This window comes from Oryzias melastigma, linkage group LG11, assembly GCF_002922805.2.
Source record: "Oryzias melastigma strain HK-1 linkage group LG11, ASM292280v2, whole genome shotgun sequence".
Classification (NCBI taxonomy): Eukaryota; Metazoa; Chordata; class Actinopteri; order Beloniformes; family Adrianichthyidae; genus Oryzias; species Oryzias melastigma.
In genome coordinates, this window is record NC_050522.1 from 10,903,964 (window position 1) to 10,914,133 (window position 10,170).

At 35.3% G+C, this 10,170-nt stretch overlaps 1 long non-coding RNA gene across 3 annotated transcripts in view; it reads left to right on the plus strand.

Annotated features, from left to right (window-relative positions):
* The first annotated feature begins 389 nt into the window (after nt 1–389).
* Nucleotides 390–10,170, plus strand: part of LOC112136953 — a 43,979-nt gene continuing 34,198 nt past the window's right edge. Inside the window, exons 1-3 of one of the 3 annotated variants that reach the window (XR_002917456.2) lie at nt 390–1,010; nt 1,541–1,657; nt 5,263–6,354. This is a non-coding gene — a long non-coding RNA (uncharacterized LOC112136953). Of the gene's footprint in view, nt 1,658–5,262; nt 6,355–10,170 lie in introns of those variants that run through there. The other 2 variants (XR_004948699.1, XR_004948698.1) reach the window with 2 other exon arrangements.

Here is a 10,170-nt window from a genome sequence, read left to right on the forward strand (position 1 = left end):
ATATGGTCCTTGCAGTCAGTCACTGCTGCTGCTGGACTTAGTTATTTGCATATCACTACCTGCATTTTGGAGCACATGCCCCCACATGCCATTGATTTTTGCGAGCATGCATAACATGGCAGCATATCCAAGTATGGCACCTCACAAGTGACTGTAACCTAGCAACAGATTGCTCTGTCATTTACGTGACATCCTAACCGATTCTAAAGCCTTAAACGTCTCCTCACCTTTTTAAACTGCACTCTAATAAAGAACATCTTGGCTCTGAAAGTGCGACGATACATTCATGTCTGTTGTGTGCATTTGTGGTTGCACAAAGCACATTCATGTGTGAGTTCTCACTTGCAGAGTGGTGAACTTAATTGGCTTCAGCTGGGAGCAGAGGCACAACAATAGCTTTAAACACACACAAACAAACACACACACCTGCAGTCACTATCAGAAAACTCCCATTGCAACATAAACAAGACACTCATAGCTTGGCTGAATCCAAACACTGAGGCATATTGTGGTGACCTTATTTAGAAGCTTGGGTTATTGGATTGTACACAGCAGCACCTGATAGGAATGTGTATTCACAAGAGTATGTATACAGAACTGTTTAGGATACTTGTTTGAATATTGTTTCACAAATTGAATTTCATAGCTTTCTAGCCATGGTGCATGGTGGGAGAATTGTAACACCCAACCATAAGCTAAGCGTTTAGAAAAATTACAATGCCAGAGCTTTTCCAACATGGAACTTTAAATTGGTCTTCATGGTTTGCAACTTTTTCTTTTCCATACCTGTTGTTTTGTCTATTGTAATCCTAGTAAAGTTATTTTTTTCCTTGACATATACTTTATATAGGGTGTAATTTTCCGTTTCTCCACTGGTGGCAGTCAACATTTTAAACATTGTTTTTTGGGATTTGTTCGGAGTGATCATCCTTCCATTGTTTTGATCTTTGGCGTTTTTTCCATATGAGCAAAAGGCAGCGAGTGAAAGGAAGAAAAAAGACCTGAACGAGGTAAAAAAAAAGAGAAAAAAGACAAAAATAATGAAACTGTTGTTGATTAAAACAGTATTTGAAAAAAAAAAAAAGAAAAAAAAAACGAATTTCCAACAGTTAGTGTGTACCCAGGAAGTAGATAAATGTGGTGAAAACCAAGGATGGACTTGCAACCCCATTTTGTGACATATTAGGCTGCTAAATTCAGTGTATTGCCTGATAAAAATAGGGGAAATTAAAACCAAATGTTATTAAAAAAAAACCAGTAGGTAACTAAGGAAATATGTGATCAATAGGGGGTTTTTTTTTGTTCAAGTTTAATGTGTGAAGTCTCCTAAGTTCACCACGTGTTGCAGGCTAATTACTCAGCAAGCTAGCTTTGACTTGTCGGTTTTTTTTACATGTTAATTAATTTTGTTGTGTATTTTGAGTTTAAACTTCCTGAAAAGGAAAACACTGAAGCAATAGAAATAATGTTAAAAGGTTACTATGGACAATATTTAATTATTTTCTGCACATTTGTGTTTTTTTTTTTTTTTTTTTTGGAGTTCACCTGGATCCCGGCCTTCATTTTTCATCTCATCTACCATGATCATCATCCCATCATCTTCTCATCTCTAATCCCCTCAACTCACCTCTCATCACCTTCTGGAAATCTCCATTTGGTGGGTTTCTTTAATTTTTTTTTGAGTGCACTCAAGGGTTTTATTTTCTTCTATAAAAAAACAATTGAATTCGAGTACTTTTAGAAAACAATTTTATGAGATGTCAGTTTTATTTTGATTTGATTTGGCCAGTTGTTTTTTTTTAGGTTAAAACTTTATGTACTTGAAAATAATTTCAATTTAGACTGAGTTTTTGCAGACTGTACTTCATACTTTTGTCATAATCTCAAATAATAATAATTGTCATTGTTGCTGTGTGATTTCTTGAGGTGTACTATCACAAATTTTAGAATATATGACTCTGAACAATCTCCTCATTGAACCGAGAGCTAGAGTAACTCCATTTGATGACATTTAGAGCTGCCACATACAGCAGAAGCACTTAGAGGTTACATCTTCTTTTATAATTAGAAAAAGTTTAATACTTTTAAAATGTATGTGTGTGTGTGTGTATAGAGAGAGAGAGAGAGAGAGAGAGAGACATTTTTTTTAAAAAGCTAATTTTGTTCATGAAAAGAAACAAATGAACAAAAGTATCACAATATTAAAGCTATGTTATTTAAAACGTCTACCATCTTTTTAAAACTATTTATATTCATAGGTTTGTATTTTAGCAGCATGTAATATTGTTACAGAAAGTAAAAAAAAAAGGAAAAATTGTCATTGAACAAGCTGACTTTAAATGTCCTTTGGCAACCACTGGATTGGGTTCAGTAATGTTCAGCCAAAGAGAAAATAAGAACAATTAAAAAGGCAAATTTTCTCTAGCTCTTAGCCTTTTTTTTGTAAATGCAGTTTAATCATTTGTTTGGGATTTTCTGTCTCCCGAAATTAAAATTCTGCTAATGCTTTACAGAATATTTTTCTATCAAACTATTGATTCATAATAAAAACAAAATCTAACTTATCAATTTAAAAAGAAAAAGCTTTTTTTTTTTCTCAATAACAAATGCAAATTCAGATTTTTTCATGTATTCTTTTGACTTTGTTTTCAGAACTTGAAACAAAGAAAGGAAACAAAAGAAGTATACAATTGAAACGTCAGCATAGATGAGCATTTTAAAAAATGTACACATGCACAAACAAACCCTCACACATGTCTTAGAAACCTTGAGATGTTTGACAAATTGTCAAAAGTGTTTTCTATCGCCTGAAAAACATGGCACAATTAAAAACTATTTTATTTCGACCTGACTTGGAGATGAATATTTAAACTTTTATTTCCTCTCATATAGATCCTTGTAATTTACTTTTTCTTGTCTTTACAATAGCTCTTTGAAAACATCATTGTCCAAAATTCTGCATCAAGCTTTGTGTGTTGGCTCCCAGTCAAATGTAGAATTGATTTTAAAATCTTACTTCATTTTTAGAGTGTTGCCCAAAAACATTGTTTACTTTTTAATGCATTACTCTTTGTGTCGTCCTTGGAGGTCCGCAAACCACTAAATACTGACAAAACAATTCATTCAAAGACTATACAAAGTCAACACAATATGAAAAAAAAACTACACTATTTTTCCATATCTCTCCATTTGGAGGGCTAAATGTAAGGATTGGGAGAAAGCGGAAGGGTAGGGAAGCAATTTGGATTCAGCCTTTAAGTTCCACCAGCCAAAAATGATATATAATCATAGATAAGTTGCACTTTTGGGAGAATTTCATTTGACACATTATGGGAACAAGAGCGGACATTTTCTTTTGAAATTTTTGTAGACTCCTCACATTGATGCTCGTTTAGCTTCAGGAGGGATCCCATATTAGTGCAGCATATGTGCAATTATTAAGATAACCATAGCATAAAGAAAATGCTGACAATGTTACGTTAAATCTTTTTATCACTTTAAATTACTCAATCTGTTAAATTTTTCCTCTTCTGTGTCACTTTCAAACAATTCCACTGAAGGCTGAGTGGCGCTTCGTCTTCTGCGTTACTGTCAGTAGTGAATACTGATACACACCTACAGTTTCCTCTAGCAGCTGTTGTCATTTATTTATTTTTTAAACCACTAATGATGCATGTGTCAGTCATGGCGCAGGGGCCGAATCCGGCCCTCCGGGTAATTATATCCGCCCCTCCGGGTCATTTTTATTTTATTGCTATTGATGGCCGGATTTTATCTTGCGCTTATTTCTAACTTGTATAATTTTGACAAAAATATGGAAAGTTATTTAAGATTTAAGTTGATTTATTCTGGAAAAATCTTCCTTCTTTTATATTATTCATAGTTATATAAAAAAGTTAAGTTTTTTTTGAAGTTTTAAAAATGTAAAAAAAAATTTAAATTTATCCTGTTCTTCCCGCGATCTAAGGTTTTGAATTTTGGCGCCTTGTGCGATAAAGTTTGACACTTATGAAGCTACGTTCACTGTACGCCTTCAAGCAACCACTTTCAATGAAAAGTCTATGTAAACATGCAAGTATGTATGTTTCGGGCTTCCGTGTATAAAACTCTCATGTCCACAAGTTATTACTAGGCACTTTTTAACCCTTTAACTGCCGATTCCACCAAACGGTAGGGGAAATGTAAAGATGTATTTAGAAACATAAATAATGTGTATGACTTACCCGAGCCAAAAAAACTTTTTTTTTAACAAATTTCGCCTTTGTTGGGTGGTCAAAGACTACTTTTTCAGGTGTCCATTGGACACATGTTGAAAGAACAACCAGGTTGAACTTTGACCAATCAGGGATTCAGAGTTGGTAGCAACGTTTGGGTGCCGTCTTTTATAATTTATTTAAGTGCCAACCACTTCAAAATTGATTGTTGATGAGCGATTTATAATTGTGGTCTATGTCTGGGAGTAATTATATGACACCAAGTCTTTCAAAGATTGGCATAGAACTACAAAATAAAAAGCTGGGAGCAAGATTTTTGAGATTTGCACCACTTTCACATTTTGTACCAAGCGTCTTCCAACTGTAGCTAGTGGACATTTGCTAGATTTGCGCAGCAATTGTCGAGTGTTAACACTTTTGGCTAATCGTATGTTCAAGAATGTCTGGCACATGCATAATGTGAATGTATTATAAAACACATCCCAGTACAAGTTGCCCAAACTATGCAAAAAACTATGACTTACTCAGAAAACGTACTTCTTTTTTATTGTTGCTGAAGAAAAACAAAATGTACCATTGAACATTTGTGTTTCCCTCCTCATATCTCTGCTTGCCTGATATTACTTTTTCATTTGTTCATTGATTTTTAAACCAGGCTAAGAATCCCATGCTGAATCAGGTGTTCCTACTCAAATGTACAAAGGGTGCTTTTTCTCTTTTTTGGAATTTTTATTACCACTTTAGTACAACTGTGGTGGAAACATGGTTGAAATATGCAGGAGTCTGCTTTCATTTGTTGCGAAATATTTGAGAAAGAATCGCGTACAACCTGCCACACACACACAATAACCCACAAAAAGGGGTGTCTGTAAAAATTCACCATCGCAATCCCTAAGGTATTCTTTGTTGATATAACCGAAAAGGAGAGATGATATAAGACCCAGACTAAACAAGAAATTTGAAGTTGAAGTGTTTTGTCTGTTAGGTTTTCCACTTCACTGCGCAAAGCACACTAGATAGAAGTGAGACATTTGTTTTTTGCTTGCAGGGCTGCAGGAACAAAAGCACAGGTCTTCCTGGTCAGAAAATGTTATACTTCATAACAAAACCTTCTTGTGGAACACCGGGGAAATCTTCCTGCTGCAGTACAAGCATCTGAAGTGTTGTAAGAATGGACAATAAAACTTAGAAACATCACAGCAGTGATGGCAATTTTTAAAATTTTTTGAAGAATATTTGAAGCAAAGGAGAAGAAGTTTGACGTTGAGAAAACCAAGTGAAACAGTAAGCATACAAGTTGAACCATAGATCTCATGATATGCTTGCAGAAATACATTACACAGCAACCACAGCATGGTATTTTCTCCCAAAGCTGGTATCCTACCAAGTTAAATCTCCAGTGAAATGGCATCTCATTTTTCACCCAGTGTTTATTAAAAAAAACAGCCAATGTGTTGTGTTGGTCTGGTACAAAAGGTACAGATGCCAAGATGATTACCCTAGTGTTCAGTGGGGTTGATATCAGAAACCGCTGACATACCATTCCATCCTCTTTACCAAAAACTCTGGTGAGTGTTGTACCCTGGAATCTTGCATGATTAGGTACAGTCCCTGACTGTGGAGATCTGAGATTGTCACTGTTTATTTCTTTATTCAGATACCTTCAAGCAATTACTAGCATTTCATTCTCCAGGGAGGAAAACAATATGACTATTGTGCTACACATATTAAGGTCTGTATAGTATTTTTCACACCTTAACTTAATCTCGTTACCTTTGCAATGAATATCTGTTAACATGAGCTCACACTTAGTCCAACAAGACATTTCTTAAATAAAATAAATAGTAAACAAATAAAAAATAATATAAGTCTTAAGGTCTCCATAGAGTTTCCACATCCTTTAGATACCCTCGTAACGAGATCTAGTCATGTTCATCAAAGCATTTCATCCAAAAACAGTTGTAAATCCTTACAAAAAAATAGCCATCTCAAAAGCTTTACATTCACCATTAGCAAACAAAATAATACTTTGGGACCCAACACTGATCCATGTGGAACTTCACATACAAAACTTTGTAACCCCCCTGAATGTATAAACTGTTGTCTGTTTTGTTGAATAAAACCTGATCTTGTCTAGTAATACCCTTGAATCCAGTACATTTTCTGTTCATTGATAAACATCTCATAAGTGTTCTTGGAACTCCTCAACCGTTTACACAAAAAATTCTGGAGTGAAGACAGACAGCCTTGGACTGATATGCAACACTTTGCTGTAGTGAAGTCATTCTTCTATCCTTTTCTTTCAGTTCACCGTCTTAAATATTTTTTTGCAGGTCTCTAAAGATTGTTTAAGCTTCCTACATTTTAACCAGTTATTAGCACATGATACCCCTATCAAAATCCGTTTCTGTAGTGTTATTTGCCAAATTTGTTATTGTAGGGGCTGTATGTTATTTTTAAGCTAATTAGGTGGTTGTCATGGTTACATGTGTTGTGGACAACATTCTCTCCATCCTGATAGCCTGATTCTCTCAATCCTGTCCACCTAAATCCTCATCATTTCAGAAGAGAACCTGAACATCTTGGTTGCCTCCACTTCAGCCTTCTGCATCTTTATCAGAACTACTGTCTCTGAACCATACAATGTGGCTTACCTTTTCTTTCACTGTTGCCAATACTTTTTGTCACACCTGACACCTTTCTCCACCCTTCCCAATCTTCTTATACACACCTCTTCACCTCTTTTTCATACAGTCTCTTGATTTGGATGGTTTTGTCATTGCATAGTTGTCAACCTTCTATTCCTTGGAACATTGCCATTCTAATTGAGTCCCCCTCATTTACACACACTGTCTGAACCTGAACCAGGTAATTGACGTGAGTACTGACTCAAACAATTACCTGGTTCAGGTGTGTCCAGCCAATAAGAACATGCAAGAGCAGGGTATATTGGAAAACATGCAGGAAGGCGGCTCTCGAGGACCAGGGTTCCCAACCCCTGCTCTAGCATGAAGTGGGCAGAACCTTCAGGGAGCGAAAGGCCTCAGAGATTGAGTCATTTTACTTCTGGGTATGAAAATAGTTAAGAATATTTAAAAAAAAGATGATTAAAAAATCTTCATTTTTCAATTGTATTGTTGTGCTTGCTTATATGATTCAAAATTATCTGAATAAAGAAATTCTCTGAAATGCAATTTTTAAACTTAATTTTCTTGATAAATGTCTTCCATCATAAGAAAAATGCTACAAGAACAATGTTAGACACTTTTTTTTCATCGGAGTGAATCTTTAAGTAACAAAAAATAACTTAAAATAAGGTAATTTGATCAAAAGCAAACATTGTACTGGTCATCTGACAGATAAATTGAGCTAAAATGAACTTTAATTTAAAGCACTGGTTGCAGTTAATCTATTTGTAATTAAAATGGAAATGAAATTCAAGTCATGTGCTCATTTAAAGATAATTCAAAATTAACTAAACTTGTCCAAGTGCATATTAACAAAAAAAAAAACTTGGACTAAAGCGGTTATGAACTATGTATTTAAAGTCAGAACCAGACAAATCATGCCTTTGAATTTATTGGCATAATTAGCCAGCAATTTATTGAGGGACTTCTAAAATAGTAAAATTTATTATACTTTGCTCCCAGTTTTTCATACATGCTATATTTCTTAGTTGGATTTCTTACACAGGTTTTTGTCTCCAATCTGCTGAAAAACTTGCATTTAGGTTGCTGTGCAGTGGTATTTTGGGTTATGTGACCTTAGTCTAAGTCAGGGGTGTCCAAACTCAGTCCTCGAGGGACGGCTTTTGCTGGTTTTCCAGAAAACCTGCCTGATCTGCTGCTGATTACCTGGATCAGGTGTGTTTGGCCAATAAGAAGCTTCAATTGCAGGTTGGTTGAAAAACATGTAGGACACCATCCCTTGAGGACTGACACGCCGCTGGTTTAAGTAAAGAAACTACAATTGAACAAACAATTCTGATTGTATCTGTTACAGGTACAAAAAACACCTTCACTCTTTCAGAAACACAGACGAAAATTAATGATAGGAAATGTATGACAATCTAGCCACTTTATTCTAACAGCTATATTCATTGCAACCAATTTTAGAAAATTGAATATACAATACTAATCCTTAAAATAGTGATAGATTGTCTTCATGTGATGCTTTATATGACAAATCCTACAAGCTTTTAGCCAGTTTAGACAGTATAAATGTGCATGCAAAAGCTGAAAGACATGCAACAAAAAGTAAGGCCAAAACTGTTCAGGTAGTGCAAGATTGTTTCCTGTGTCTGGCATGTGTGAGGTATTACTTCAGACATGCTTGGGAGGTTTTCATCTGCTGCAGTTTGTCCCCTAAATCCTGCAGAGAGAGGGGATGGAACAGGAGGAAACATAAGGGCACACACAGCAAGAGAGCTTGACAATGGAGAGAGTGAAGAGGAGTGGTGGTGATGGTGTTTTTTAGTGGAATTAGATCGTTCCTAACTGTAAAGCTCTGTACTCAGGTCTAATGGTGATGGATGGTCCACCACTCTGAAACAATAGAGCCTCCATAGTTAGGCAAACACATAAACTCTTGGAAGTGGCACTTTTAAAGCTCCAGAAGTGTATTTATGCTGCTTAATGGGAAGTTTTTGAATTGGTTCATTAAAATCAAAACAATTGAAATTGCAATTTGCAGAGCCAGATAGTCACCAAGATTTATTTAGTCACACAAACACAAAATGTACTGTGGACTACACTGTACTTCTTGTAGAGAGGTCTACAACCTTTACAACTGGAGCTATTTGGATCAATTTCTCACTCACCTTAGCTCAATTGGAACCACAAATTCTTACTTCACTTTAAAAAAAAATAAACCCCAAAATGTGTTTATGTTAATTTTGCTATTATGATAAATGTTAGTAATTTTTTTTGTATAAATAAGACATAAAGAGAAGATTTTTTTGAAATATGAAAACAATTTACAACTTTTAAGAGAGATTCAGGTGACTTCCTTTCAAAATAAAAGACTCCCTGTAGAACAGGATTATCTCATCTTAACAAATGTGGTTGTAGGTGATATGTGGGATTAACATATACACTTACTGGCCTCTTTCCTTTTTATTTATTACTGTTTTCTTTCTATCAGCTGGAACCAGTCCAGTAATTCTCCTCTGACCTCTAACTTTAACAAGGGATTTCCGTCCACAGAACTGCCACTCACTGGATATTTTCTCTTTTTCTGACCATTCTCTGTAAACCCTAGAGATGGTTGTGGGTGAATATCCCAGTAGATCAACAGTTTATGAAATACTACCAACAACCATGTCACATTCAAAGTTACTTCAATCCCCTTTCTTCCCTATTCTGATGCTTGGTTGAACTGCGGCGGATAGTCTTGACTACATGCCTAAATGCATTGAGTTGCTACCATGTGATTGGTTAATTAGAAATATGCATACATGAGCAAATGGATAGGTGTGCCTAGTAAAGTAGCCAGTTGGCCAGTGAGTGTGTGTATATAAGTATATATACAGTACATTATGTTGCATTATATTGTGCATGTATTAACAGCATAAACTGCTTAAACATGGATCATATTTTGTGTCCACATCTAAAGACGATGCACTTTGATCATCTTAAGGTTACGTAAGGCAAACAGCCTCTTTAAAGACATCCTCTTTTGATGGAATTAGTCTCTAAACCAGGGGTCTCAAACTCAATTTACCTTGGGGCCATTCAGTCAGTTAAGTTTTCCTCATCTTCGGTGTTAAAAATACATTTTTCTGGACAGAGTTTCCTTCGTAATCGTTTACTCGAATAGCTGAAATAAATTTAAGTGGAATGACGCGATTGAAAGCAGGTTAAGAAAACGGATGGATGAAAAAGTAGATTATCTTTACATAATAATTACAATTATTATAATTTTAAAGGTAATTTTTGTTATCTTGGCTGAAAAAAAG